Here is a 6,000-nt window from a genome sequence, read left to right on the forward strand (position 1 = left end):
TTCAAGGAGGCATATCTAGCTTCTCTCTTCTTACTTGGCTTCTGGTCTAATAGGCAGAGGAGAGACCTCATACATCTAATAATAATAATAATAATAATTTTTTATTTATATCTCCCACCTCTTCCAAGGATTGAAGCGGGATTACAACATTAAAATAATTCAATACAATTTAAGTAATCAATAAAATAATAATACTGAATTATACATCCCTATTAGTCTGTTAAAATCTCCAAACATCAAATCATATAGGCATACCTCAGTTAACAAAATCTCTGAAAAAGAAGATCATTTTTACAGAGAGCCTGTACAGACCGGCACTTTGTGCCAGCCTGCAGGCGAACTAGGGCTGCACTAGGGCTGAGTGTTCACATGCTCAAAGCCCTTGTTGCACCACCTGGCTGCCATTACAGTGCGCACCCATGCACACCATGATGACATACAAGCAGCGCAGTGCCCAAACAGAGCTGGATGGAAGGGGCGTCACCATGGGCATGAGAAGTGGGTTCTTTTTTATCCTTCCAGAGGCTTATGGCATCTGGTTGCTGTGGCCTCCTTATGGGGTAAAAACAGGCTGCATGGAGCTGTCTGTCTGCACAGCCCTATGTCTTTTAACAGGATCCTAGCCCTGCTCCAAACCTTTTCTTGCCTTCTGTCTTGCTGTTTGTTTTTGCAGCATTGGCATTGGCATTGGGAGAATGGTGAAAAAGACTGGAGAAAGACAGAATTTCAGTGTTGGGTAATAGCAGCATGTCTGTAGTAAATAATGCAATGAAGCTTAACCTGGGAAAGGCTGGGATTCTCCTCAGGGTAGTCCTGCTGTAGCCTGCATGTGCTCACATACAACAGGCAAGGTAAACAACTTCTTCTAGAATCACTTACTGAGTATGTGTGAAGAATAGGGCAAAAAGAAAAGGGCAAAACAGATTAGCCTGTCTCACCAATTATCGTTTTACCACTAATATGTTTTGCCACTAATACTGAAATTATGAGAAAGGTGGAAGCTGTTGAAAGAAAAATATCATCCGAGGACACATTTTGGAAGAAGCTTTTAAGTGGTCTCTAGAAGATTCAAAACATTTTATTTACTTATGAAAGGCTTACCTCAATTGGTTATTTCACATGTGCATAGTGTTAATAATGTTAATAGTAAAATGTTTGTAAACAACTTCATTGAATGAATGAATGAAAGTTTATTTCTGGACCGTTATTCCTTAGAGATCATAGCGGTTTACAAAATTTAACATCAAAAGACAATACAAAGTGAAAGCCCATAACCCGACAATAAAAAACCCACACGTACCACTTAAAAACAATACAACAATTCTAAAAATATTCTAAACAATCATTCAATATAAAAACCAATTAAAACCCATTAAAACACATATAACAAATTAACTGGATCGAACAAAATGCATAGAGAGAAAGGGATAACATCAAGGCACATGGGGGAAGGCTTGACGGAAGAAAAAGGTCTTTAGATTCTTCCTAAAAAGATCTAGAGAGGTTGCAGAGCGGAGCTCGTCGGGTAAAGAGTTCCAGGTCTGCGGGGCCATGATGGAGAATGCCCTTTGTGAAGAAGACACAAACCTTGCCTTGGGAACTCTTAATAGATGTTTTCCGCCCGATCTGAGAGTGCGGGGCGGACTGTATGGGGAGAGGCGATCCTCCAAGTACCCGGGGCCCAAGCCATTTAGGGCTTTATAGGTCATTACCAACACCTTGTATTGCGCCCGGAAGCGAATAGGCAGTCAGTGAAGATCTCGCAGTATAGGTGTTATATGGCAGGTCCTGGAACATCCAGTGACCAGCCTTGCTGCCATATTCTGAACCAATTGTAGCTTCCGAGTTTGGTACAAGGGTTGCCCCATGTAGAGCGCATTACAGAAATCCAATCGAGAGATTACCAGAGCATGTTTCCAGGTCCCCCCCGGCCCAGGTAGGGTCGCAGCTGGTGTATCAGCCGAAGTTGATAACAGGTGCTCCTGACCGTCGCATCCACCTGAGATGTAAGGTGGAGCGACGAGTCCAGGAGCACCCCCCTAGACTGCGAACAGAGTCCTTCAAGGGGAGCGTGACCCATTCAGGACAGGTGGACAAATTTCCTTTCCCGGGCCCGGGGAACCTATCACGAGTACTTCCATTTCTCTGGATTCAGCTGAGTCTGTTTTTCTCTCATCCAGCCCATTACGACTCCAGGCAGGAATAAGAGGAGAGATGCCATCCCTAGTTACTGCCTCAGTCGGGGACACAGAGAAACATATTTGGGTGTCATCAGCGTACTGATAACACCACGCCCTGTCTCTGGATGATCTCTCCCAGTGGTTTCATGTAAATGTTAAATAGCATGGGGGACAGAATCGCTCCTTGAGGGACGCCAGATGTAAGGGCCCTCTTATTGAGCAAACGTCCCCCAGCTGCACCATCTGGAATCTACCCAAGAGGTAGGAACGGAACCACTGGAGCAAGTGCCTCCGATACTCAACTCCCTCAGGCGTTCCAGAGGGATACCGTGGTCAATGGTATCGAAGCCGCTGAGATGTTCAAAAGCACTAACATTCATGCTATTGCATACTCACAGTGAAACTGGGTGATCACTCCTCCATTCCCAGGCTCACACAGTATATATACACCCAACTTTCCAGGCAAAGCATTCTTGAAGATGCCAGCCACAGATGCTGGCGAAACATCAGGAAAAACGTTTTGCAACATGGCCACATAGCCCGAAAACCCACAAAAAACAAACAAACAAACAAAAACAAAAAAAAACAATAAAGAGTTTAAAGCAAAAAAGAAACAAAACAAAAACCGCAATTGTGGGAAGTTTATCAGTTAAAGTCGCAGTTAAAGTGAAATATGGAAGTTAAACTGAAAACAGAGAAAACTGGCAGCTTTTTACTTTTGGAACTTCCCAAAAGTAAAAAGCTGCCATTTTTCTCTGCTTTACATTCAGTTTAACTTCGCATTGTATCACTTTGGGGGTCATTATGTGTGATAAACTTCCTGCATTCACTTTTTTTTTTAAAATCAAATCTAGTTTAAATCCTGTTTTTTCAGCAGATCTCCCTAGTGTGATAAGTTTCTCTCTCTCCTTTGAGGATGGTGGTATTTGTTCTCCCATAGTGTGCTGACTCCCTTTTTAATTTAAGTAAGAATATGAGAATGACTTGCCCTGCAGGCATTTTTCAAAGGTAGCATGCTAGCAGTAAAGCATTTGTATTATGGTTGTATAGGGAGGAAGCGTTACTGTAAATGAGGTAAATGGTAATTTTGCACTTGCTTATCTTGCAAACATAAAAGCCCAATTCGGGCATTCTAAGCAAATTAAAGTACACCTGTCAAAACAACTCATGCTCTCCACATGTAGAAGTTCTCTCTGAGTTTTGTACCTTATAAGAATAGTGAGAGCCTTTAGGGACTAAAAAGATCTTCCCATTCAGAACCCAACCCCTACATGTTCAAGTGATAGAAACAGTGATGGAAGAAGGATGCTCATTTGCTTCACAAGTTTACTTCCATACTGGTTAGAATACCTAAATAAGGCTAAAATTAACTCTCTTTGGCTTCATGCTTTAAGACTATACAAGGTTTAGGTTTTCCTTTCTGAATGTCGACTGACTTGAAAAGACATTAGCATTTGAACAGGTATAATAACAACCTGTTCATTTAGGGGCTGGTTAATATACTTACATTTTGTATCAACCTCAGACCACTTCCCTATCCTGCTTCCTTAGCATGCAACCAGAGAAAGTGTTAGACTATGAAAGGATTAAGCATAGATTTATAAATCAACCTCTTAAGTTTGCTTTTACTGACACAATCCTCTCAAAATTACAGCCATCTTCTTTGCCCTCAAAAGGCCAAACCTTTGTTAATGCTGTTTTTGGAGCGATAGAACAATACAGGGTGCCTGCCCATACATGGGTGTGCCATATTGGGCATCTGGTTTACGTGGAAGCTGCGCTGCAATCTACTGAATCGTGCACACCCATGGTGCGCGCATGCCATGCCCCACAAGCACAGGCCCCATTCTAGCTTACATGGTATTTCCTACATGGGGGGTCCGGAACAGATCCCCACATAAGGCAAGGCTCCATTGTAATTTGGCTAAACTTGGCATTAATGTACTGCTTTTGTTATTACGTAATAAATAGAATCAGTCATAAACAATCAAATTGTTATTTATTAGTTATGAATTATTTTAGTGATATACCCAACAAGAAAGATTTCAAATACAATAATGAATAATACCCAGTGCATTACTGATGTAAAAAAACTCCCCGTGTTTTGCTCCCTTTTTCGAAATTTCACCTGCTTTTCATCTTTTTCTTGTTTTGGATCAAGTTGTAAAATCAGTGAAGTGGCAAGGTGTTTTCCCCCATATGAAATTTGTTCAATTCCCAAGCATTTCCTAATTTTCACATTTCTTTATGCATTTAACCAAATTTATACATTCCCCTCCCCCATTGACTCTACAGTCGGCCCTCGGTATCTGTGGGGGATCCATTTCGGATCCCCCTGGGATACGAAAATCGGGGATGCTCACTCGGCATTGTTCCCAATGAGGTCTGGCTATGTGGCCACACCCCATTGGAGACAATGAGACTCTTCTTCCTTCCTCCTCTCTCTGCCTTTCTGTCCTGGCTGTCACTAGCAGTGGGCAGGGGGCGGCTAGTGGCTGCCACCACCGCTTCCTCTTCCTCCTGCCTCTTCTCCCTTTCCTCCACTTTTCCTCCTTCAGTTCTTCCTTCTCTCCTCCTGCCTCTTCTCTGCTTCTCTTCTTTCTCCTCCCCTCCCATCTCTCTCCCCAGTTTCTTCCTCCTTCCATCTCTCTTCTCCTCCTCCTTGTCCACCATCTCCTCACCACCTGCTTGAATCCCCAAAAGGTAAGTCCACCAATACCAAAGGTGAGTATAGCATATATGCATGTATTTTTTTCCAGTTGTGTACCTCCAGCCACTCATATTTAATGCATACACATTGTTTTGGCCATACTTCATTATTCTGAAATGCCCTATAAGACCTCCAAATATGTAAATTTTCAAAGGGATATTTATTCTTGCAATGAATATGGAAGGTATGAATCATAGAATCATAGAATTATGAATTATAGAATAATAGAGTTGGAAGAGACCACAAGGGCAATCCAGTCCAACCCCTTTCATGCAGGAACTCATAATCAATCATCCCCGACAATGGCCATCCAGCCTCTGTTTAAAGACCTTTAAGGAAGGAGACTCCACTACACTCCAAGGGAGTTTGTTCCACTGTCAAACAGCCCTGTCCTGAATGGGGTCACGCTCCCTGTGAAGGACTCGGTTCGCAGTTGGGGGTGCTCCTGACTCGTCGCTCCACCTTACATCTCAGGGGGATGCGACGGTTAGGAGCACCTGTTACAGCTTCGGCTGATACGCCACTGCGACCCTCTTGGACCGGGGGACTTGAAACCGTTTGTATCGCTGGTAACCTCTCGACTAGATTTCTGTAATGCGCTTTACATGGGGCAAACCCTTGTACCAATCTTGGAAGCTTCAGTTAGTGCAGAATATGGCAACAAGGCTGGTCACTGGTTGTTCCAGGGCCAGCCATATACACCTGTTCTGAAGATCTTCATTGGCTGCCTATTCGCTTCGGGGCCGAAACAAGGTGTTGGTTATCACTATAAAGCCCTATATGGCTTGGGCCCAGGTTACTGGAGGACCGCCCTCCCATATAGTCCTCCCCGCACTCTTAGATCAGGAGAAAGACATCTGTTGGTGGTTCCAGATGTCCGCTACGCTGTCACGAGGATGGCTTATTCTGTCTCAGCCCCGAGACTCTGGAACGCACCCCTAATGAGCTCCGCATGTCCACTTCCCTTGATGTTTTCAAGAAAACTTGAAGACTTACCTTTTTCGTCAGGCATTCCCCCCATGAACGTGGTGTTATTTTTCCCCCCTGAATGTGACTTTTTCCATCCTGTCAGCCTTGTAATTGTACTGTTGGTTTTTATATTGCTATTTT

This window comes from Sceloporus undulatus, chromosome 1, assembly GCF_019175285.1.
Source record: "Sceloporus undulatus isolate JIND9_A2432 ecotype Alabama chromosome 1, SceUnd_v1.1, whole genome shotgun sequence".
NCBI lineage: Eukaryota > Metazoa > Chordata > Lepidosauria > Squamata > Phrynosomatidae > Sceloporus > Sceloporus undulatus.